We start from the raw sequence: 26,199 nt of genomic DNA, 5'->3' as shown, positions 1-26,199 counted from the left end.
TATAACTTAAGGAGAGTGATTCCTGGAAATTTTGTGAATTGATATAAATTGTGTAAATAAAGTGAATTCAGGGCAAAACTAAAAAAAATATTATTTGTAACATAAAAGTAAGTCCTAATAGAATTTGGAGAAATATGGCAAGTGGTAGGGTAGAGCGGGTATAAAGGTCTACTGGTATTGCTGGTAGACGAGCAGGATAATATAAATAAAGCGCTTAACACTAGCCTGAATTAGAATCGGTTAGGGAACCATGTTGGAGTTCTATTACCCAAAACTCCCACATGAAGAGCATTTGGCTGATAGTTGTACTCCTATCGCGCACCAGAATGCTATAGGGGGGAAAGGGATAGTCTGGAGCAAGCGCAGTGGAGTGATTCCTGTTTACACACGAATTAATACACCTCGCTACAATGAATTATTACACCCGAACGTAATTTCAAAGGGCGAACAAGTCTCTCAGACTGGGTTCAATTAAATAGCTTGGTAGTCAAGCAACATCACTAACATAAGATGTAGGTACGCAAGTGTCTCAAAATTTTAACATAAGTAAATTGTTTAATTATTATTCTTTTTAGTCTCGAGGAGTGTTCTTTCGCTTTATTATGCCTAAAAATAATTTAAATGCCCGAAAAAAAAAAGAAAAGACAGTTAAGATTTGATTTCACGTACAGTGCGTTTGTGTATCCGCTAAGCGGATACACAAACAGTCTTTTCTTTTTATTCCGATTTACTCTTTATAAGTACGAGAAACCAATTCGCTAAGGATTTTTGCTACGGGATGACTATTACACTAAACATCCGCATGGATATCCCTAGTAAAAATCATCATGGACCCACTAGTCGATAATTTACTTAATGGTCATGAAGCTCGGAATCCAAGATCCGGCAGGGGAGAACAATCAGATTTAAATAGGACCTCTCAGGTCGTCGTCAAGGTAAATCCCTGTCAAACAAATAAGAATAACTCTATAGCCTTGAAAATTGAAACATGGAACGTAAGAAGCTTATACCAATTTGGCAAACTAGATAACACTGTGTCGGAAATGTTCAGAATGAAGATTAACATATTGGGACTTAGCGATATACAATGGTCTGAATCAGGAAAATGCAACACCAGAAATGGAATAATGTATTATTCCGGTAAAAATAACTCCAATCACATTCAGGGAGTTGGCATTATAGTTGATAGGAATTCTCAAAAAAATGTTTGTAACTTTGTTCCCTACTCTGATCGAGTATTGATGCTATCTCTAAACTCTCATTTAAAACGTAAAATAAATATAATCCAATTATATGCACCCACTGCAGACAAGGATGAAGACACCATACAGAACTTCTATGAACAAATTTGCAATGTCTTAAAGCTAACTAAAATAAAAATATTATAATGGGAGATTTAAACGCTAGAGGGGTCAAGAAAAGTGGAGAATTGTGTGGGACAATACCTTGTTCAAACTTCTTTGAAGGAATAACAACAAAATAGTCAGAAATCAACAAAATTTAAAATAAACTAGAACTTGAGGAAGGTCAAAGAAGATAATCCAGAAACTATTGACCAAAAATGGAGAAAATTTCAACATGCCCTCGTGTCAAATGGAAAAGAAACCCTAAAACTACTTGGGGAAAAAAACAAAACCTTGGATGCCAGTAGAAATTCTTGAACTTATGGAAGAACGAAGAAAACATAAATCAAAAGATCTAAATAACAATAAAATTCAGAAAAACATCACAAAGAAAATTCGAGAGGCAAAAGAGAGGTGGCTCTCCGACAGATACAAGGAAATAGAAGATCTAGATAAAAAATATGATAGCTTCATATTTTGAAACAATTGTGTCATTGGACCAATTACATTCAAAAGCTATTTAATGATGAAAAAGAAGAACTATCATTAGAAACCACAGAGCATATCGGACCACCAATATACCGGGAAGAAGACATATATGCCATTAAAACACAAAAGAGGGGCAGAGCTACTTGACCAGAGAATGTGCTCATCGAATTATAAAAACTCATTGATGAACATGTTATTTGATGTAATGATTGAACTCTTTAATCTAATATATCAGACTGCCACAATTTTCAGACAATGGCTGCAATCGATCTTTGTGGCAATATCCAAAAAGTCAAGTGCAAAATCCTGCTCAGATCACAGAACAATAGCTTTAATGAGTCACACACTTAAAACATTGTTGAAAATAATACACATCAGAATTGTTAAAACTCTTGAATATGAAGTTAATTACACACAATTTGGCTTTAGAAATGGTATGGGCACAAGCGATGCTTTGTTCGGCTTGAATGTGGTGGCTCATAGATGCATGGACATGAATCAGGACATGTACTTATGTTTTGTATATTTTAAAAAGGCATTTGATAAGGTTCAAAATGAAAAGCTTGTAGATATATTAAAAAGCAAAAATATTGACAGTCGTGATATGAAAATTATACTAATCTATATTGGAATCAAAGCCAAGGTAAGAGTGGACAACCAGAACATCCGAGATATCAAAATACAGAGAGAAGTCCGCCAGGGATGCGTGCTGTTACCACTACTCTTCAATGTCTACAGTAAAGCAGTATTTAAAGAAGCGCTCTCAGATCCAATAGAAGGTATATCTATCAATGGAGAAATTTTGAAATCTTGCGTTTTGCAGACGATACAGTAATAATAACGGATAACAAAAATGATTTCCAGAACGCAATGCCACGCCTTATTGAATGAATGCTGTCATAAATACGGACTAAGGATGAATTTGAAAAAAACTAAATGCATGATCATGGCTAAATCGGCAGATGTAAACATCCGATTGATTGTTGAAGATACTGTAATTGGATACCTACAAATACTTAGGAACATGGCTAATATCAAATGTAGACCAAACCAAAGAAATTAAGACACGTATTGAAATAGCACGAGCATCATTAGTTGAACTTTTATTGTCGGGATATAAGGTTAGGACTACGCCTAAGGATTCTTAAGGAATTATAGTGTTACAGAAGAATCCTACGAATATCATGGACTCAATTAATGTCAAATGCAGAAGTTACTAGAAGAATAGGAAATGAAGCTGAAATAATATTGACTATCAAAAGAAGAAAACTTGAGTACTTAGGAAATGTAATGGGAGGGCAAAAATACTCATTATTGCAACTTATTATCAAGGCAAAATTCAAGGAAAGCGAAATGTGAGAAGACGGAGAATATCGTGGCTTAAGAACTTATGATGAATGGATTGAATGCAGTAGTGCAGAACTATTTAGAGAGGCACCAGAGGCGTCAACAGGGTCCGCATAGCTATGATGATTTCCAACCTTCGTTGGAAGATGGAACTTAAAGAACTCAATCATATGTTGAAATATAAACTTTTTTCTCCTTATTTAGAATGAAATTACTGTTTGTAACTATGAAGTGTTTGATAAAATTACTATTAAAGCTTACCATTACTAGGGTGATGTAATAAGATTCTTTTCATAATAAACTTGTTGATTACTCACCTGAAAAAAGGAAGATATATAAGTATGAAAAATAAAACAAATTCATAAATACAATTTGAATAATATTAGTAAAATAAATAGATTCAAGTAATTATTTTATAGAGAAATCCAATATTTCATGAAATATACATCTGCAAAAATAGGTCAATATCAAGTCTAGACTAATGATACCACAGTATTTAACAAAACTTAGTTTAGAGAACAAAATTCGCCAAAGAACATGATGGTATTAGTAAGATTTGCTGCGGAATGTATTTTTTTGTACCTTCGATAGGAACCTACCTAGGCTAAAGTATACTATCTACTGTATGTATTGGGAGAAAGTCGGCCAAATAATATCTACTTGTCCTAAATTGTTTCAGTCTAGCTTTTTAAATATGTCTTTAAATGTTTGGTTAAACGGTTTTGGTGATCTAGTATTAGATTACAAGCCTATGGGAGAGTTTTATTATATAAAAAAACAATACTACAATATGTAATAACAACTTTAGAAACTATGCCGTCAATTCCTATCGGTACAGGTAACCTTACTACTCAAGGGGAGGAGGGACTTTTTGGCCAAATATATTTGTACGGCATTTATAACTTAGGTAGGTGATACAAAAATAATGACCTGGGACCTAATACCGTACAAAAATATTGGTACTAGGACCAGGAAAATTTTTTATTTTCGGAAAATTTTTCCCCATTTTCGGCAATTTCACACAGTACGGTATTCATACACAAAGTTTTGGATTTGTATATATCTAGATTAATTTTTTTGTAGCGTCGTAAATTTCGGCTGGAACAGGGGTGAGAAATCTAAGGCGCAACCCTTAAGAGCGTAGGCGCAAAATTTCGGGCAAATGCTTTTTAAATGCAATCATTTTTTTTCGAATCCTGAGAAAACTAACAAATATTTTTGAAACATTTAAACGCAGAATGAAAGATTAGATTATTACCAAGGGCCGAAAGTCCCTTACAATAAACAAAAAGTAATTTTTGAATGAGATATTTGAAATTAAAAATCACACTAAATTTTCTCTTTTTTCTTCACCCCTGTCACTTATTAAAATAAACATTATAGAAGTTTTCAGGGACTTTCGGCCCTCAGTAATAATGTATTCTTTCATTCTGCGTTTAAATTTTTCAAAAATACTTATTAGTTTTTTTAGGATTCGAAAAAAATGAATGCATTTAAAAAGCATTGGCCCGAAATTTTGCGCCTACGCTCTTAATTTGAACCCCAATGCTTTGAGTACCGATAAGAATATTGGCGGCATAGTTTCTAAAGTTGTTATTAAACACAAACAGGCCACAGGCCATTCACGTTCCGATTTTTAGTCCGACTGGCGGTCCAACTTCCGCAGTTGGATCTGTAATCGGACCGTGAGTGGGCTGGTTGGATTAGTTGGACAACTAGTGGTACGAGTCGGAACATCTATAGGGACGACTTGAAGATCCGACTTCCGACTGGCGACGAAGTGGGAACGTGAATAGTGAAGTTGGAAGTCGGATCACAGGTCAGATCAAAAATTTCCTCAGTCAGTTGACCTTCGGCACATGTTACGTATGATATTTCTATGAATTACTTTACGCAAACATCCTTAGTTCGCAAATATTTAATAGAAAATAACCTTTCAATTGCACGAAAATTACCCCTATTAAAATACACGATTCTTCATCATCATCTACTTTTTCTTGGGGCAAATTAATTTCCTTTCTGTAGATCTATTTCGGACACTCTCACACAGGTACAATTTCCAACACTCCGGATTGACTACAGAAGAATTATCAACAAACAACGAAAATTAAATCATAGATGTACTGGAATTAGAAGTAACTGTTTCTTTATATTGAAGTTTTTTCTTGTGGCATCTTATGCAAATTTACTATTTTAATTCAAAATAAGCCTGAATATTAGTTAGAAATTAAATTTATTTGACGTTTCGACTTCAACGTCGGAATTTTTGATAACGATTTCCGAAGTGGAAGTCCAAACGTCAAATACATTTAATTTCTAACTCATATTGTGGCTTATTCCCAATTAAAATACTAAATTTACTGTAAGATCACTTTGTACATCGGTTTTCCAACATCGTTGAATTGTCAGTACTGAACGTTGTTCAGTACTGACACATTCACGCATGACGATATCTTTTATGGAAATGAGTAGACCAACTTTTTCAATAAATAATTTCTTCATCCAACATTTTTTCTTCTTTTTTCAAATGATAAGGATAACAAGCACAATATTGTGCTCCTCCATTTTCCTCCTCCTAATTATATTTTGCGTAGAGTTTACTCGATACATTTTTTGGTTAAGCGATTTACACCGTCCGTCGTGAAAAGATACTAGAACTGAAGTTGGACCGATAGTTGGATAACAAGTCTGAGCGTGAGTGGAGACGAATATCCAACTAGTATTCCTACTAAGCGGGACCGCAAGTCAGAACGTGAATGTCCAGCCACAGTCTTCTTCAAGTGCTATCTCCGCGGCGGAGGTCGGCAATCATCATAGCTATTCGGACTTTTGAGACGGCTGCTCTGAAAAGTTCATTTGATGTACATCGGTACCACTCTCTCAGGTTGCGCAGCCACAGTATATTGCTTTAAAAAGAATGTCCAGCTTTAGACATTGTAGTATTGATTTATATATGATTCATACTGGGTCAAACGACCCTCTAAAAATGTCCCCCATGTTCTTGTAGTCTATATCTACCTGTCTGACTCACCGGTTTATTTTTAGTTTTTTAGATTTTTTCTGTTTCATTTCTTATTAAGATTATTCATAACCATAATACATTGGAATACTTGGTAACAATTTAGTTTTAAAAACATGATTCAACATGATATAATAACTTTTGTAATTATAGAATACGTTATAAACTTCTCACTGTTAAGTTCTAATTACCTTTGATTAATTATAGATGAAATCTAAACGCAAAAAAAGTCAATTTGGCTTCGGTATAATTATTTGAATCATAGGTAAAAGGTCACAATGAATTTAGTAGTTTATATTAAAACTAGAACCAGTATTAGTCAAGAAGCTAGGGGTGTTGAATATACACTTTAATGTCCCCCCTTGATGTTTTTTATGTTTTTTTTGTACGTAGATTCGGTTTTTCGAGGATACCGGGCTGAAATCCCGTCGGATAATTTGTTATTAACAATTTAATTGTTTAAATGATATTCTACACTATTAGAGATATTTCCTTTTGAAAAAATGAACAACATGGCGTTTGGTAAACTTTGATCCGATTATTAGAACCGGAATTGGAACAAATTTCGTGAAAAACAATTGCAAAATAGGCATTCGATGGGGTTTTCCAATTATAACTCAGCTTTCATACGTGCGATTAACTTTAAAAACACCCTTATTTTAAAAATAATAATTGTTTCAGCTTTAATAATGCGATCTGAGACGAAAGGTCAGCTCGCTGCGAATGCGGACGCGCGTAAATCAATTTTCAGTATCTCGGCAAATAAAGAATCATTTACCAAAGCTTAAAATGTTCGTTTTGATTTGTTCTAGCTTTGACTTTCATTGACCAATCTGCCAACGTTTACGGCTCAATTTTGTTTAAAACTTATAAACAAATTAATTCATTTTTACGAACGAAAATTTTAACTGTAAACTGCTATATCTTTTTATTTATAATGATAAAGTAATATGCATGATAATTTCCGTTAGCCAGATTTTAAGTTTAAAGCTTAATTTTGTTTAAATCTATTATAAACAAACGAATTCGCAACTTTTTAGTGAAATTTTTAATGTTTAATTGTTATAACTTTTTTATTAATAATGATAAAGTAATTTTTTAAACATGAAACAACTACCTTTAAAATGAGGGGTTTTTGAAAGTTAATCGCACGTATGAAAGCTGAGTTATAGTTGGAAAAGTCGAAATATGTCCAGATGCACAATCGTTGTATATGCGGTCAAGGTAATTTTCGTTGCAAAAGCGGTCAATCCAAAATATTTTGGCAGGTAACCTTGCACTTGGGATCAGACATTTTACTTAAAAGATAGAAATCTAATAAGGTCGTAAATTAGTAACCACCCGAGTTATTTAACAGACACGGTCGACTCTATTGAAATATTTTAATTCGCTTATCTATATTTCAATCAATAGGTAATAAAAACAGTAATGACTAAACCACAATAATGGTGGACTTTTGGAAAGTTTGTATTTACCTAATTATAAAGGTTGGGGGAGAATTACCAAAATCTAAATATAAAAACAAATGCATATTATTTGTATATTGTTAGTTTGAGAGATTGTTTTGTGCAGTACGTAACAACTTTTAATAATGGAAAATTTTAAAGTGATTGAAACCACCAAGGGAAAACCTTCTGCTCTTCACGCTGGATATCAGTATCAGATATCAGTAAAGGGAGGATGAAGACAAAACTGACGGAATCACTCGAAGTCAGCAAACACACCTGTGTCCCCGATGTAGCTCTCTTAGAAATAAAAAGGCTACGTACATTTCAAAAAAGAGAGCTCGAGAAGAAGACACTCCAACCCCAGACATTTACAGGGAAGAAATCGAAAAACTATTTACAAAAGAACTCGATTTTGCGAGTGTATTTCCTTTGTATGCTTTACGTAAGTCTACACTTTGTCGTTCAAGACATTTACAAACTGGTGTCGGACCAAAACCAGCGTCGTCTATTGAAATAGATATCCCACTGGAAATGTTGACATTAGAAGATGATCAGAGTTTTTTGTGTTTTGACGACACTGAAGAAAGAGAAAGAATTTTATGTTTTTCGACTTCGAAAGCAAAGGAAACGTTAGCAACAAAAAGAGATTTTTTTGTCGACGGCACATTTAAGAGCTCCTTCAAACAGTTTACGCAAATATATCCCATGCATGTTGATATGGGTAGCACTGATGACGAAACAAGAATTGTTCCTGTGTTGTATGCGCTTCTACCGAACAAAAAAATTAAAACGTATAGAAGGCTGTTTAAAAAAACTGTTCAAAACTGTTTTCCCATATGTTAGACATGGATGCAACTACCAACTTAATCAGTCGCTTTGGAGGAACATTCAGTCGATCGGACTGACAACACAATACATTAACAACGATAACGTTAGACATTTAAGAATGTATTCTGCATTGGCATACCCACCTTTGGAGCAAATAGAAGACGGGTGGCTAATTATTCAATCTGATTTTCCGGAAGATTTATGATTACTTCGTTAACGAATGACTAGAAAATCCAGTGATTAGCATGAATATGTGGAACTGCCACGGCCTCCGACACCGAACAAATAATGCTGTGGAAGGATGGAATAGCCGGTTAAACAGAATGTTAAAGAAAACTCATCCAAACATATACATTCTCATAAAAAATTTAAGAAAAGAAGCAGAATCTTTCGATTTCATATTAAATAGAATGGACTTAAACCTAGAAAATGAGAAACGAAAAAAAAATGTATATTCAACTGGATAATAGGATAGAGAGTGCAACAGAACTATTGCAGCGCTCTTGTGATATAAAATCGTTTTTGGTGTCCGTGGCAACTATTCAAAAATTTCACTAAAAAAACATTAAAATAAAAAAATGACAAAAAAAACAAAGATAAAAAAAACAGAAAAAATAGATAAAAACAGCTAAAAAAAAGATAAAAAAAACAAAATAAAATAAACATGCCTATGATTCATCATAGCCAGTCCTAAGCCTGGATAAAATGTGAAGGATTTTTTTAAATGTTTGTACTTAACACATTAAAATATAAAAAGACATGAAAGCATCTTAGGGAAGGAACACCAATTTTTAAATTTATAATACTTTTTAACATTTGATACAAACAGTAAGGTAGCCAATTTATATAGAAATAATCAACAATTCGTTAATATTTTATTTATGCAATTTACTATTTTAATGGAAAATAAGCCACAATTTATATGGAAAATTGAATTTATTGACGTTTCGATTTCCAAATCGGATGCCGTTGTCAAAATACAAAATATTTATAACAATAAAACAAATTTTGTTTATGTTGTTTGCTAAAAAATTCTTCTAATAATGTAATGTAATCTGACTCATTCATATTGACAATTCAGACATATATTATACATTTTAAAGTAGACAAGAATTGAAATCGTAGGCTTCCACGGCCAGAGTCAGAATTATAGTTTATTCGTCTTCCGGGTTTGGACCGTGTCATTTGTGAGTGACCCAAAAGTGGGTTCATCTCGACGTTTCGCTACAATTGTATGTAGCTTCTTCAGGAGAACAAAAAAGAAAAAGAAAACAAAAGACAAGAAGATGGGTAGTTAGCAACGGTAACTCAGTTACTCAACGCAACCAGAGGCGAATACTAACTACCAAGATGGGCATTTGGTCACAGTAACTCAACTACTTAACGCAGCCAGAGGTGAAAACCAAATGCCAGGACAGAGATTCACGTCCAACAGCTCAGAACACTAACGCGTCGAGAGGCGGGGAGTGAATCCGACGAACCGACGATTACTCCGCTACCGCTCTATTTATAGTCGCAGTGACCTGTCGTGTCGGGACGTATCGGCACACTCCGTGGCGCGAACGTCAAGAAGCGCGCGCTGGCCAATCATGTGGCTGCATCGTGGTAGCGGGACCGGACGGCGGCTCTAGACTGAGATTCCAGATGGGAGACAAGTAGTATCCTTCCTCTCGATTGATATTATGTGGATTTTTTCGGATCTCTAGAGATTCGCGGATTTTCCTGGAATAAAAGAAGGGGCTCTTAGAAATAATATGGGTTTTTTCGAACAATATGGAATGACCGGTTTCTTGGCAGTGTTCTGCAACTGCAGAATGGGAGAAAAGACCTGATCGAATGCATCTTTGATGCTCTTGAATCCGAGTTTTGACGGAACGACCAGTTTCGCCAATATACACTTGTCCACATGCACAAGGAATAGAATAGACACCACAGGAATATAGGGGCGGTAATGGGTCCTTAGGAGAGGGTAGATATTGTGAGATTTTCTTGGGTGGTCGAAAAGTAGTCCTGATACCTTCTTTGCGAAGAATTTTGCCAATCCTATCAGTGACACTTCGAATATACGGAAGAAAAGCCACAGGAGTATTACCCGAAGATTCTGAATTTGTCGTCCTAGGGTGTAAAGGGGGATGTAGATGTCGGTGTGTAATATTTTGAATTGTGGACTTGGAGTAACCGTTGGCGACAAGGGTTTTTTGCAGATGGCCAAGTTCTTCTCTAAGGTTGTCAGGTTCAGAAATCGAAATGGCCCGATGGATGAGAGAGTTGATCACAGAATTCTTTTGGGCAGGATGGTGGTGTGATGAAGCATGTAGGTAACGATTCGTGTGAGTCTTTTTTCTATAAACAGAGTGACCCAATCGGCCATTGGGCTTGGAGGTGACTAACACATCGAGAAAGGGAAGGGACCGATTATTTTCTACTTCCATTGTGAATTTTATACTCGGATGTTGTGAGTTAAGATGATCTAGGAAGGGAGAAAGGGTATGTTGACCATGGGGCCAGATGATAAATGTATCATTAACGTAGCGGAACCAGACTTTTGGTTTTAAGGGGTAAGATTCTAGGGCTAAAGACTCAAAGGCTTCCATGAAAATGTCAGCAATGACAGGGGAAAGGGGAGAACCCATTGGTGTTCCAGATATTTGTTTGTAGAAATTGCCTCTAAAAGAAAAATATGTTGAAAGGAGGCATTTTTCCGCAAGATCTGCCAAAACCAAAGACTTGTTATCATTGGTCAAGTGATCTCGCAGAACAACTAGAGAGTCATGTATGGGGATATTGGTAAATAAGGATGATACATCGAAACTGACGAGAATGTCTTGGGGATCGACCGTGAGGGAGGAGATTAAGGTGATGAAATGTGTGGAATTTCGGACATAAGAAGAGGTACGACCAATATAGGTCTTAAACTGATTCGACAAGTACTTTGCGAGTTTGTAGGTAGAAGAGTTAATCGTAGTCACAATGGGACGAAGAGGTACGTTGTCTTTGTGGATTTTGGGAAGACCGTAAATTCTGGGGCAGATGGAGTTTTTCGGAACTATGGACTTCTTAACATCATCGGAAAGATCGGATTGTTTGATGGCATGGGAAATTTCGCGTTCGACTCTAGGAGTGGGCAAGTAGACAAGAATTGTTCGTGTGTTGTATGCGTTACTACCAAACAAAAAAATGAAAACGTATATTATACAAGGCTATTTACATGTTTACAATACTGACAAAAAAAATAGGCGGAATGAAACCAACAACAGTGACGCTTGATTTTGTAAACGCTGTTATTTAAGCTCTCAAAACTGTTTCCCAGATGTTAGACTGCAAGGATGCAACTACCATTTAAATCAGTCAATAAATGTAATTTTCAACATAAATTGTTGCTTATTTTCCATTAAAATAGTAAATTGCATAAGATGCCACAAAGAAATAGCTTCAGAACAATATTTTATTTATATGACACTAAGGTTTATTAAATCAACTATCTTCATTTTTTTTAATTAGTGCACATAATCCCACTAAACTCTCAAAAGAAGCAAGTTTTTTTTATATCAAAATACTTTTTGCCGTAATAAAATTATTAGTAAACATTTTCTCCTCTTATCAACGTCTAGGGTAAATATTATTTAAATCTTACAAAAATTTGGTTATAGAATTATTCATGTGATAGTAGTAGAAAAAGGTAAACATATTATTTGTTTATTAGGAAATGAACGCACATGCAACGATAAAATCAACATATTTTTGTATGACCGCAAATGCAACGATAATAGCCGTGATCGCAAATGCTACAACCGCATCTGCAACGACACCGGAAAGGTCGGTAATGACACCAGTCAGCTGGTCGAGTAAGGGATTATATTTTCTGGAAATTCAACTTCAGTTTAAGAAAGTTTAAATTTATTTTCACCTTCATTTTGTAATAACTACTTGCAAGCAAAACATTATGGAACGCTCTAAAAGTTTTAGTGAACGTGTAAAGCCTGTATTAATAGTAGAATCTCAGAAATTTACAAGACATAAAGAGTTAAGAAGTGGAGAAGTGTGTTGGGATGTGTGATTCGCTCCTGTAAAGCTAAAATTTATACTGTTAGTGCTGAAAACTTGATTATGCGCAGTGAACTAGAACATATCCATGAAAAAAATTGAAACAACTAAATAGGCAGATAGTGAGTATTGGTGCTAAACGTAAAGCAACCGATGACATTTGTGAGAAGCCTAATACATTTTGTTTTAAGAGAAAATCCTACCCAGTTAACTATTTATAAGAACAGAACAAAAACTCTACCGGTTTTACCAAAAAGTAGAACAGACGTTATTGCGCCTGTAAAAGCAATGTCTATTACGACAATAAAAGACAATTTTTTTTTGTTTACTGACGATGTTGAAGAAATTATCGTATTTGCGTGTATAACAAATTTAAGGGTAGCATTGCAAAAGTAGCAAATTATTACTATTTAAATGGGAATAAGCCAAAATTAAAGGTTAAAGTACGTTTATTGACGTTTCAGTTTCCACTTCTGAAATCGTTCTCAAAATACAAACATTACTAATGTTTGTATTTTGAGAACGATTTCTGAAAAGGAAATTGAAACGTCAATAAACGTCAAAAACCAATATAACATATCACAAACAAGAACACATTTTAAACAGAAAAAAATTTATGGCAAAGTCACGGTAAGTTTAGTGGATGTTCTGAAATAAGTCTAAATATTATATTCTTCTGAGCAGTAAAAACAATGTTTCAGAAGATATTTTTTATAACTTTTTCGAAGCTATTACAGCTTAGCTAATTTAATACTTTTTGGTAAAATATTGTAATAGTTATAATTAGGGCAATTTTGATCTCAAAGACGTAATCTACAGCGATTTGGTCGTAAGTAGTGACAGTTTCTCGTATTGTGAACGTGAACATCAGACTGCTTTATTAAATGGGTCCATTTTCTGTGAATTTCAGCCAGAACCTGAAATATTAACAGAGTAGGTAGCGGCATAAATTTGAATTTGATAAAGAAAGGTCGACAGTGCTCTAGATAACTAACTCCTGCGAAAATCCTGATAGCTTTCATTTGCATTCTAAAAATTTTAAGTGCATTCTTTGAGTTGCCCCATATGATTATTCCATAGTTTAGGTATTAATGAAATACAAATATGTCATTTTTAATGTTTAAAAGTTCACAACCCTTGCTAATAGTTGGCGAATAACAAATAATGAACTTTTTATAGGTTTTTCTTTAGTTGTGAGATATGAGCCGACCAGTTCAGTCGATTATCTATGGTTATTCCCAATATTTTAACAGTCTCTTTGTTGTTATCTGGATCATTATGTAAATTACTTGCAGATATAACCGAGTTTTACGTTATATCGAAGTTAAGTTTCAGTTTGCAGCAAACGATGTGTATTATAGAGATAGATTTAATAGAAACTTCCTCGTAAAACATTTTTAAATCATTATTATTTTTTCCTGATATAAAGTATGTCGCATCATCTGCGAATTATGCATCCTCTTTATAACCAAAAGGGAGGTTTACATAAAGATCGATATTAAAGTCCGGGCTTCAATCCAGACCATTATGTATGTCCACCAAAAAGGATTATACGTAAATAAATATATAAAAAAGTATGCTATAAATGAGAAATATAAATGTAAATATAATATCCTCAAGAAATTGAAAAGAAATCATCGAAAATTAATTAAGGGAATCGTTACTTTAAAAATTATTCTGAAATCTATGAATTACTAAGTTAATAAAATTAGTGAATTTAAAAAATGTTGCACCTTGAGGACATGTAATAAAGTTTAGTGATCACCATATTTTTTTTTAAACTAAACGCTAATAACATTTAAATACAGGTAAGCAAAACATATAAATATATACATATAAATTAATCAGCAATAATTTGACCGTACTTGTAATATGAATAGTCCTTTGTCACAAAAAAATAAAGTATGGAAATTTTATAAATCACTTACAACGGGATTTAGTGTCTCTGCTTGTAAAATTCTCGGCTTTTGGGTCGAATAAAAAAAAAACAATAAAATATACTCACATGTTCATATTGGCACGTGTCTGAGAGGTATGTTCTCAGGTAAGGATGCAGTAGTTGTTGTGGACTGGCGCCAATAAACAATTCGGCGGTTGTGTCATATGTAATACAGTGGCAGGATGATATCTAGCGAACTTAACGGCCAGACATATGCAGTTGTAGGATATATGATGTAAGATGCAATGGGCAATATGCAACTTGCAATATGATGGATATAAGATACGATACGATATAAGAAGTAGGATGTAGCGAGACCTGCTTAACTCGAAGGGTGGTACACAAATAAAGTAATAGTTTTCGAAATGGGTATGAGAGCTTAAATTTTCTCTAAAGAGGGGATTTTTTGGGAAAAGGGGGAAATTGATTTTCGGAGGATTTTTAGAAAGCCAGAAAATTATACCTGTTCCTAGAAGTGAAGAGTTAGTGGAGAGACAAAACACACAAGCTATTGACTTGTTTCTGTGAAGGGAAAGGATCATAATAGAACCATGACTTGCCCTCGATATGCCAATTAGAAAGCAGAGCATAATTTTTACAGATAGAAAATCGGAGAGATGACCTTTAGACACTACCGCCTGGTGTCTGCTACATAAATAAGAAGTTAGAAGCTTAAGAGGGGTACCTCTGATTCTATAGTAATTTAATTTGTGGAGCAAAATGTCGAGTGAAACGCAATCAAAAGCCTTTAACAAATCGCAAAGAGAAATTGCTATGCGATTGCCGCGCAATCACCTCGCTCATAACATTATATACCGCGTTCGTAATAGAACGAGCACTTCTGAATCCATATTGTGAGTTAATTTAGTAATTATTGGACTCAAAATAGGAATAAAATTGTTGTTTGATAACATTTACAATCACTTTCCCAAAAATAGAAACAATGCTTATGGGTCTGTAATTGTCAGTTTTTAAGGAAACACCTTTTTATAGATAGGTAGTATTTATGAGTATTTTAGTACTTCCGGAAATACTCCAGTTGATAGAATTAACTTAATAAGATGAGTGAAAGGTGTTAAAACTATTTGGTAAGTTTCTTTTAAAATTTTGCTATTCATTTCGTGAAAGTCCCTACTATTAGAATTATTAAGAGACTTTATTATTTGAGAGACCTCTTCTTCTACAACGGGACGAAAAAAAAGGACTTACTCGGAGAAGAATAATAAAAGAAGGTAATTATATTCTTCGCAATTGTAATAAAAAATTGATTTATTTCGTCTGGAGGTGGATCAGGTTGTACCGAACTGGATCTTGTATTATTTCTTTCGAAATTTACTATTTTCCAGCAGTCTATACGTTTATTATTGTAATTCTGACAGAGGAAGTGACTAAACTGACATGTTATGGCCAAATTGTTGGTTTTCTTCAATTGCTTGGACGCAATAAGGTAACACTGATTTTTTAAATCTTCGAGTAAAACCCCTGTAGGGAATTCAGCGTGAAATTTGAATTTTTTTTTGTAAATAAAATCGCATGTGCTGCGTCGATTTTCTCCCTTATGCCATTGTATGAATCGACAGAATATTGATTATATTTTTAAAAATTTGGCATAATGGCTACTAGTGCCATAAGGTTGTTAATTATTTAACTTATTATTACATATTATTAAACGAACAATTGTACAATGTAAAAGTTTGAAAATAAGGAAAATTCAATTTTTAGAAAAATGAACCCAGTCCAACTCTAAATTTCCTGTTCTTTTTGCTTATCTCATATAACATTTTCAGTACACAAAAAGGCATAAGTGATAAAATCGTGGATGAACTTCGCATTTAAATCCGACGGTCTTTATATTTCCCTAAAAACGCGTAAATTTTGTTCGGAAATATAATATCCTAAGTTTATAATCCCCAAAAAGCATAAATAACCACTTGGATATACACCCTATTGTTAAGGTATCATTTATGAACGCACAGTTCAGGTATAAATATCTAGAACAATACTCCTAACAAGAGACCTGAGTTAACGGTTTATTTCTACGGCAAATCCCTACAAATCAATAAGTAAAATATTCACGAACAGACTTTACCATTATTGCAGCCATAATAAATTTCAATCTTCAACGTCACCTAGCGTAATTATAATAAAAAAAATAACTATATCGCAAGTTAATTGCAAAACTGCAGATTAATTACGAAATACGGCAGTTTCCTCTTTTAATTTCCGGTAACGGTATCGCGAATCGGTCGTCTAACCTCGGATATAAACATTTTATCTCATATATTATAACAATAATCTACCCGATGTATCACCAGAGATTATTATTTACCGGAACAAATGCACGACCTCCAGATGTTCAAGCGCAGAATAATCGAGAAAATAACCTTAGATGCATAAATTCTTCCGCAATCTATAAATTAAAAATGTGCGACCGAGTGAATCGAAGTATTAAACAGAAACATACAGAGGCAACGTGAAAAGTTGTCGGTTTAAAAGTGAAAGCATGCGTTTTTATTAAGAAATGTAATTATTACCTAACTTGACATTTATTTACTTCAGTAAACTTTGTATAAACATTTCTCCAATAACGCTTTTTCTTCTTGAATAGAAAAAAGTCTTAAAAAGCACTTCAGACGAATCGATTTAATTTTTCTCCATAATTTTTTTCATCTAGTTGGCTCAGAAAAATTTTGGTTTATATGAACTTAAAAACAAAAGACAAGGACTTGCTGAACAAATGCTAACCAATATAAACCTACTAACTACTGTAATCAAAAAGTACTACGGAAAATATCATCAGCTTACGTTATAGCTCTTCGTGAGCCCTGGCCTCTCCCAGATACAATATCAAATTTGTCCAATTAGCAGTGTGAGATGCCAAGAGTTATGTTTGGGTCGCAAAATCCATTTATTATACTAATTACCTGATAGACCCGCTTACGGAGATGGTAGTTAAAAACGCAAACACTATGAATTAAAAATTATATTAAAATGAAAAAATTTTAATATTTTTTAAAATCTTGAGCAAGAGATTTCTAAGAGCTGGTAACTTTAATGCCAAACATACTCATTAGAGTATGTTTCAACTGTAGTGGCGGAAATTTTTAGGAACAGTAAAGCCTCACCAAACAAAGCAGTGGCGTACATACAGGACAGTTTGGAAAACTTATATTCACATAGGTTACATAGGTACATCGTAATGTTAAATTATATTATTCACTTTCATAATCAGATGTACTGTCGTCGTCAGTTCTTCTTAAAGTTCCATCTCCTATCGGAGGTTGGATGTCATAACGGCTATGGTCACTTTGTTGGCTGCTGCTCTGAAAAGTTGTAGTGAACTACAGTTAAACCATTCTCTAAGGTTCTTCAGCCAGGAGATGCGTCTTCTTCCTATGCTTCTTCTTCCTTGGATCCTTCCTTGCATAATAATTCTCAGCAGCTCATATTTTTCTCCTCTGGTTATGTGACCCAAATACTCTAGTTTTCTTCTTTTTATGCTGTTCATAATTTCTAACTCCTTATTTAGACGTCGTAGTACCTCAGCATTGATAATCCTTTGAACCCACTGAATTTTTAATATTCTTCTGTAACACCACATTTCGAACGCTTCTATTTTTCTTATGTGTTGTTTCTTCAATGTCCAAGCTTCCATTCCATATAGTAAGATAGAAAATATGTAACATCTTAGAGCCCTCAATCTGAGATGCAACTGAAGGTCGCTGTTGGTAAGCATTGTCTTCATTTTCACAAATGCTTGCCTTGCAGTTTCAATTCGGACTTTGATTTCTCTGCTTTGGTCATTTTTGTCATCAACCCAGGTTCCCAGATATTTGTATGTCTCTACTTTTTCTATTTGGGTTTGCTCTATCATTAATCTTTCATTTCCATGTTGCGTTTTTGAACGTCGTCGTCACTAGAATCATTAATTCTTCAGTAATTACATCTATGCGACGTTCACTTTCCAAATACTTATCTTCAACCTTCACAACACGTTCACACACTTTCTTCCAGTTATCTACAATTACTCTAACAAATTCCTGTTCCACCAACACTTTTACGTCTTCTGTCTTAAAATAATCGTTTTGTTTTGCAACTTCATTTTTTATTTGCGCCCAAACCATTTCTATAAGGGTTGAAGTCTGGATGATATGGCGGCAGTTTTAAAGAAACATGTCCACATTCTTGCAGCACTTTGTCAAATTTATATTGAATATGATCTTGTTTGTGTCGTTTGATGATTTCATACAATTGCGGTTTTAACATTGACGTTACAAATGGTAAATTTTTTTTCTGTCAACCAAGATATCATATCCATTTTTTTAGAATTACTGGTGGGTGCTTTATTAATTTGTACATTATGATATAATAATATCCAGCATTATCAGTAACAACAACAGATCCAACAGGCAAATTGGGGATTAACTGTTCTTTCATCCATTTTTCATAATTTTCTGAATTCATAATATCATGATAATCTCCTATCTTAGCTCCTGACTTAAAAATCAAAAGGACATTCTATATGAAACCCATCTCCTCACCACCATGTACGGTAACCAACCTACTGCCTTTTGAAATGTTTTTGAACAATCCTTTGTCACTGTCATCTGTCCAGCTATTTGGCGTAGTGTGTCCTGCATGTACATAGGTTTCATCATCATATACAATTGACTTACCTTCGCTTATGTAATATTTAATTTTGTCCAAATATTTAATGCGTAGAAGACAAATATCATTCCGTTCAATTAATAAAGGTCGATTATCTTTCGTTTTCTTCCATTTAAATCCTAAATATTTCACAATTTCTGTAGAGAGAACTCACACTTACAATCCACTCGTACACCTCTTCAAGCCTTTTCTGCAAAAGCTTCAATGATACACGACAACGTTCAGTCTTATGAAAACGATGAATGGTATTTCTAATTAACTATTTGTCATACTCAAGCCTTTGACAAGGTCTGGCATCCCCTGCTTTTTTATATTTGTTTAAAAAATCACTATATCTCAACTATTTTTTTGCTTGCTAAGGACTGCCCTTTAGCTGCTGGACGAGTTTTAAACAGAGCTTTAAACATGTTTTTTGCAGCTCTGTCTATGATCCTGAATTACATCTTTGATAATTGTCTCTGTCGCTTCCTACAGGTCCAAAGTCTCCACCTGAAAAGCAGTAACATGTTCACCAAGGTAGAAGCCAGTCCTGTGGGGCAAAGAAAGATCTACATTCGCGAAGACCATTCCTGTCCCGTTTTTTCAGTTCTCGAGCTATTCCTATAACATATTACCGTGTCCTGTTACGTTCCGATAGCTCTCAACACACCCTCATACTCCACTTTCACTTTAAATCTATGTTCAAAGACCCAGACCGGAGTATGAAAGTCTTTCGGTATCGCCAGCACGGGAAGCAGCCACCCACTTTCTTCACATATGTCTACATGACTATGACGTCTACCTTTTCTGTCAACCAGTCTCTTCTCAGCCGATTTTCCAGATCTTTTAATTCGATATATGGATTAATATGTGTCCGCTTTTAGATAACCCCTGAGAGGATTAAGCACGCCAACCTTTGCATCTTTTGAAGTGATTTCAAAAGGCATCCAGAATTGACCGCATTAATCCAAACACCACATCCGTGGACAAGCGCAGATCTGACAATAGATTCATACATACATCGAGTTTGTTTTGGATTTATAACCCAGGCACCACCAATAACACTTCTGCATTGCATCAAAACCGCTATGTTATTGCTAGTCCTGCTTACCACATGTGGTTTTCATGATAGTTTACTATCTATCACTCCTCCCAGATGACTGACTGACTAACGTCTAAACTGGCACTATTTGACTCTCTATTATCAACGGTTTCAATTGGAATTTCCGCCTAAACATAAAGATTACGACCTCTGACTTCCTTCGACTGAATCTCAAGTCGAAGTTCCGACACCACTTTTCCAAAACTCGAAGAGTGCCTTGTGTCTAAATGGCTAAATACATACAATGTATTTAGATTTCCTCCCCTAATGATCATAACAAGGTCGTCCGCATATGTCTAAACACAAGCTCCAAACCTCTCTATTTTTCCGAAGAAAGAAATAATCCCCCTTTCTAATGGACCTAGTTGATTTTGCCCCCTCGCACTCCACGATAACTCGCTTGGGTCCCATCATAAACCCGATCCACCGGACGACTGGCTCAGGGACACGTTATCGCACCATTGAGAGCTTCAGTGATTCGAAGTCTATATTGCAGAAGGCCCCCTTTGTGTCCATGAATAATCTTCGACTAAATAGTCCATCAACAATTGTTTTATCTAATTGGAGATCTCTAGTTTCCAAACTAGTTGGTTTAGCACCGACTCCACAAAGCCACCTAGTACAAAATTATTCAGAATAACAGACATTTCAGGTTACTCCTGAATGAACTAATATATTCACCTTTCCATCACTTACAATTGAAACAAGGATAGTGTAACCGAAATTGTTTGTTATTTTACATATCCGTTTGCTGTTTTACATATGGTGCTTCTTAATTTGGTAGCAGTTACTCAATCGAAGAACAAATACTTCAACCACTTATTTATGTCAGATTAGAACAAGGTTTCCGCACAAATTTATTATTAAGAGCTAAGAGACACTTTACTAGGTGGCATAGATATTTTAAGCAGTTTATATGAATAGAAAATAAGTATCGGTTAGTTAAATTGACTAGGTGACTTTTCATACTGCCCTCGTATGGGCAGCAATTGGTTTTAAATGTTAAAAGCCATGAAAATTATTTACGTCACTAATATGGAAAGTTTCGCTTTTCCGTATTGTGATAAAATGGCGACAATTAAACAACTAATTTTGGTTAAATCGGTTAACAGTTTGAGTTTAATTGCTAGCAAAGTGAAAATACGTAAAATTAAGGTTAGCGGAATACTCACATAAAAATTAAATTAACTCCAAAATATAACATTAAAAATACAATAGAAGTAATTAACCTAAATTGGATATATTCAGTTATTGCATTAAAACAAAATTTATCGCCTTTGATGGCAAACATATTCCTTTTTCCCCATATTGTGTCTGAAGATAGTTAATTTGCTACAAAATATTTTAACTAATATATTAACAAACATATTGGACATAATATGAAGTTATAAATATTTTGAATATTGTTGATATAAGGTTGACTTGCCTGAGATATCAACGCTGTTGAAATATTTGTTTCCTAGTCTATCTATGACAAAATCATCGATTTGACGTAAAAATCTTGGACAGGTTTTTGAAAGTTCTAAAAGGTATATGAGTGATAGCTGATGACAAATCCTTAAAGACGTACAGCTGATTTTGCTTTATTTTTTTTTTATCTATTTTTTTTAACAATCATAAAAAGTGAAACAATAATTTTTTGCCTAAACGTTTCTTATACGTTTTAGAGAAATATGCTTCAATCAAATAAACGTTGTAAATTTTATCGAATTTTTGAATTAAAATAATAATTTCTAAATAAATAATTACCCGAGATAATTGCAAAATCCCTTATTCTGCAGTCATTTATAAATGTTGATAACTTTGTGTTTTAAATAATGACACATAACATTGTAGCAGTATAAACAGTATTAACTGCCAATAAATTATGGCAGTTAATGGGTCATTGAAGTGTGCCAAATCTCAGGTAGATCGACCAAATAGTTTGTAAGATATTCAATGTTTTTATTCCGGAGAGCGATTATTTAAACAACTGTACTTTCCCAAACGGTAACACTCTATACATTAAAAGAAATTTCAAAATTTTTATAAAAAACCGTTTGAAAAAGGACTGACTTTTTAGCTTATAAACATTTATAATAACTTTGATATTGTTTATGTCATGCACTTGTAAGTAGACTCACTGAAAATATAGTGAAAAATACAATCTTAAAAAAAAAAGAACTTTCTATGACCGATAGCGACCAAAGTGGCATTTTTTATTCTTAAAATCATATTTCCATTGTTTATTAACATTGAGCACCGAAAATTGAACAGACTATAAACACAGATCTAAATTTTATGATCCATTTTATAATAAATATGATTAGTTTTATTGTTCTACGTTGGCTCCCAACTTCGGAGTTAGATATATTGTTACCCATTGGCACCCACCATTTCTGATGGGTCGTTCGTCGAAGGTTACAGATTAATTACGATTCCATGACATTTCTATCTTCCTTGAACAACGGTTAGTCAAGCAGGATATGTTTTTTTGTCAATATTACCGGGCCGTGAGAAAGAAAGTAATGAGACAATAAAATCTTATAAAATCTCTGAGACAATCTGGTATATTGTTTATTGAACGTTCTCTATGGTATTTTGGACACTCAATTAATAAATGGACGACGGTAAGAGGCGTAGCACATAGGTCGCACAGGGGGCGTTCACTGGTCGAAAGTAAATACGAGTGTGTGATCTTAATGTGTCCTATACGTAGGCGCGTTAGAACCGTTTGAATAAACCGTGTACTAACATTAGTTTTCCACTGTAGTGTATCTGGTTTTAGCGATCTTAATTAAGATTGCGATAGAAACCATTCGCGCTGCCACTGACCAATCACTTTTTGTTTAAAAAATGTTTTGAGATCTTTACATACACTCTCACGCACTAATTCATATTCCGCACTTGTTGATGCATCACGAGCACTACTGTCTGCCTCTTCATTGCCGATAATTCCTATATGCGATGGGATCCATATAAATTTAGGAGTTATGTGGTTCTCTTGGGCGATGTGTAGTTCAGTTTTTATAAGTTGCTCCAATGGCTGTTTAGGATACAGATGCTGTATTGCAAGAAGAGAGCTGAGCGAGTCGGTGAGAAACAGAGGTTTTGAAATTCTTGAGAGGTTTGCATGTTTTAGCGTACGGTACAAAGCAAACAGTTCAGCGGTGAAAACAGTTGAGCTAGGCGGTAGATTAAATTTGAAAGTAGACGTTGGAGTAACAAATGCACAACCGATGTCATCATTAGATTTAGAGGCATCGGTAAAGATGTTTGTGCAGTTAAGGTAGTCTCGTTCAAAAATTTCATTTAGTTTGTTTTTGATTAGTATGTTGTTATTGCATTTTTGGAGAGGTGTTGCAATTTGGGATATTTGTTAACCATGGAGTCGGATGTTGGATGTTACAGTGAAATACATCTGGGATTGTTGTGTCAAAATTATTCAGAATTGATCTTACTCGTGTGTAATAAGGTTTTCCAGTACGAGGTTTATTAAAGAGAAAGTCAAGATTATTTTTAGAAAAAGTATTTTCGAAGAGTGTATGAACCTTATTAGCAACTACAGAAGAAGCGTGTGAAAAGTGTTAAAAGTGCCCGCCTATACTGAAATGAATGATGGTTCTCCAATTTCGGAATATAAGCTTTCTATGGGTGAAGTGTGAAAAGCTCCGAGAACGATCCGAAGTGCATCATTGTGCATCGTATCTAACGGTTTTAGGGTACTCTTGGTTGCGGAGCCATAAACAATTGAACCGTAATCGAGTTTATATCTAATTAGTGTTTTATACAGAAGGAGTAGTGTAGAGAAGTCGGAACCCCAGAAACGATTTGATACGGTTTTAAGCAAATTGAGTCTTTTGTTGCATGTTAGCGCCAAGTGTTGTATGTGCTTTTTCCAGGAAAGTTTTTGATCCAGCCACATACCAAGGAATTTCACGGAGTTTTGGAAGGGAATGATGCTGATGATAAAGGACTGGTGTAATGGATGATTTTTTCGTAAACACCATACCAGTTGTCTTTGTAACGGAGAATTCGAAGCCTGTACCAGCTGTTCATTCATCTAGTTGGGTTAAAAAGGTCATACCTTCTATTCTCGATTTTGAAATGCATAACATTACAGTTTTTATGACAGACGATTATAATGGTCTTTATACCGGAATCCTCATTGAACGAGTGAGACACATACTCAGTATCCTCAAAAGGTAAACGTTTCGCAATATCATATGTGATAGATATTATTGGTCCTATAATTGTAGATGGAAATTTGACAACCAAAAAATATTTATGCATGATTAAGAACGAAGTTGTTCCTGCGTTAGCCAACTTATATCCCAACGTAATAGATGCAAACCAACCGAATGAAAATGTCTGGTTCCGGCAGGACGAGGCAACACTTCATTATGCTTTAATGGTAAGAATTACTTCACTGAAATCTTCCCCAATAAATCGATTGGACGAAGAGGTACTACTGAATGGCCAGCTAAATTGCCAGACCTTAAGCACTTAAATTTTTTTCTATGGTTTCATCTGAACAACAAAGTATATACAACACAGCCAACGAGCAATGCAGACCTCAAAGGAAGGATATTTACGGAATATTTTACCTCAAACTTTTATAGGAGACTGTGCTATTGCCAACAACGAGATAAAGAAAATTTTGAGCATTTATTTTAATGTAAATTTAATTTAAGAAAATTATAAAAAATTTCTAAATTTCACCTTGTATTATTAATAATAACCCTACATGATATAGTTCTTTAAGATCAAATTGTTAAAGAGCTTTTAAAAATATAAAAATATATAGGGTACTTCATTTAAAATCAAGATTAAAGACTATGCCAGGCTTCCGTGAATTACTCTGTACATTCAAATTTACGTTTAAAAAGCGCACACTTGAATTTAAAAGTAGACGGTCCCCAGCGTTTTTTATAATTTTCTAAAATAAGGACACAAAGAATTTTATTCCATAAGTGATTTTTACATTGTATAATTGTAGATATAGAAAAGGGTAATAATCTATTTGAATAAAAGTTTCACGGAAAGATCCCTCTCTTGTTTTTAAGAGAAAGAGTTAGAAAGAGAAAACATTTTTTTCGAAATAGTCACAAACATTTGTAAATTTTAGGATAAATGATTTTGCTACTCCCTTACATCCCCTAAATCCCTTACTTACTTTCTCGCGCTAAGCCCTTGACCGTATTGAAAATGTTAAAAAGTTTTCTAAACAGCCCTGGTAAATACTAAAGCACGTTCCTCGGTATAATCGGAATATTTTATTGTGATAACCAAACTTTCTATTAGGTTGCAAACTCATTAAGCATACTGTTTGGGCATGCCGATACAAGCCGCCCATTTTGAACACCGTTTGCGGTCTTGAGCGAATATTAGATGCATTCAGAATATTAATATGGCTTCTAGTCGTGACACTGAATACAAAATGCAGTTATAAATAATGTACGGACATCAAAACGTAGTTATCTTTTACTTGCATGGTGATGTAAACAGTCGTTTTGTATTCTTTACTTTTATGGTTTGTAGCAGATATCATTGCAAATTATATATGGTGTACGAGAGGTTTTAATGCAGGTTAATATCTCGGAATTATCAAAGATAAAAAAATTCTCGGTGACGACTCAGGCTCTGTGGTACTCCTGTTTTTATATATATATATATATATATATATATATATATATATATATATATATATATATATATATACCCGGTATTTAGGCGTTCGACGCCCTTCTGGTAGGGATCTATGGAGGAGTATCACCTAGCCGCAAGCCCTTATCTCTTGCCGTACTGCTCCACCATAGGCCGATCAGATACCAGCATATTCTAGACTAAGCCGCAGATTCATTTTAGAATTTTAAACTGCTGCGTTAGCCTTTTTGTTTTCTGCACACCGAGCTGGGGATCGAACTGACATCTCTCGCATTGAAGCGAAGGAGAAGCCAGCCGCCCAGCCCGCTTGGCTAATCCGATCGACCTGTTTTTATTTTGTTTAAATC

The 26,199-nt window shown here is 34.4% G+C and overlaps 1 protein-coding gene across 3 annotated transcripts in view; it reads right to left on the bottom strand.

Moving 5' to 3' along the window:
• LOC140450265 (E3 ubiquitin-protein ligase RNF144B) overlaps positions 1-26,199 on the bottom strand; it is a 393,953-nt gene that overhangs the window by 290,134 nt on the left and 77,620 nt on the right. Inside the window, exon 1 of one of the 3 annotated variants that reach the window (XM_072543788.1) lies at positions 3,441-3,482. The exons of the other annotated variants lie outside the window; for them this stretch is intronic. The gene's annotated coding sequence lies outside the window, so the exon portion shown is untranslated. Of the gene's footprint in view, positions 1-3,440; positions 3,483-26,199 lie in introns of those variants that run through there. 3 annotated transcript variants of the gene reach the window in all.

This window comes from Diabrotica undecimpunctata, chromosome 9 (assembly GCF_040954645.1).
Source record: "Diabrotica undecimpunctata isolate CICGRU chromosome 9, icDiaUnde3, whole genome shotgun sequence".
NCBI lineage: Eukaryota > Metazoa > Arthropoda > Insecta > Coleoptera > Chrysomelidae > Diabrotica > Diabrotica undecimpunctata.
This window is presented reverse-complemented; position numbering and strand designations above follow the sequence as displayed.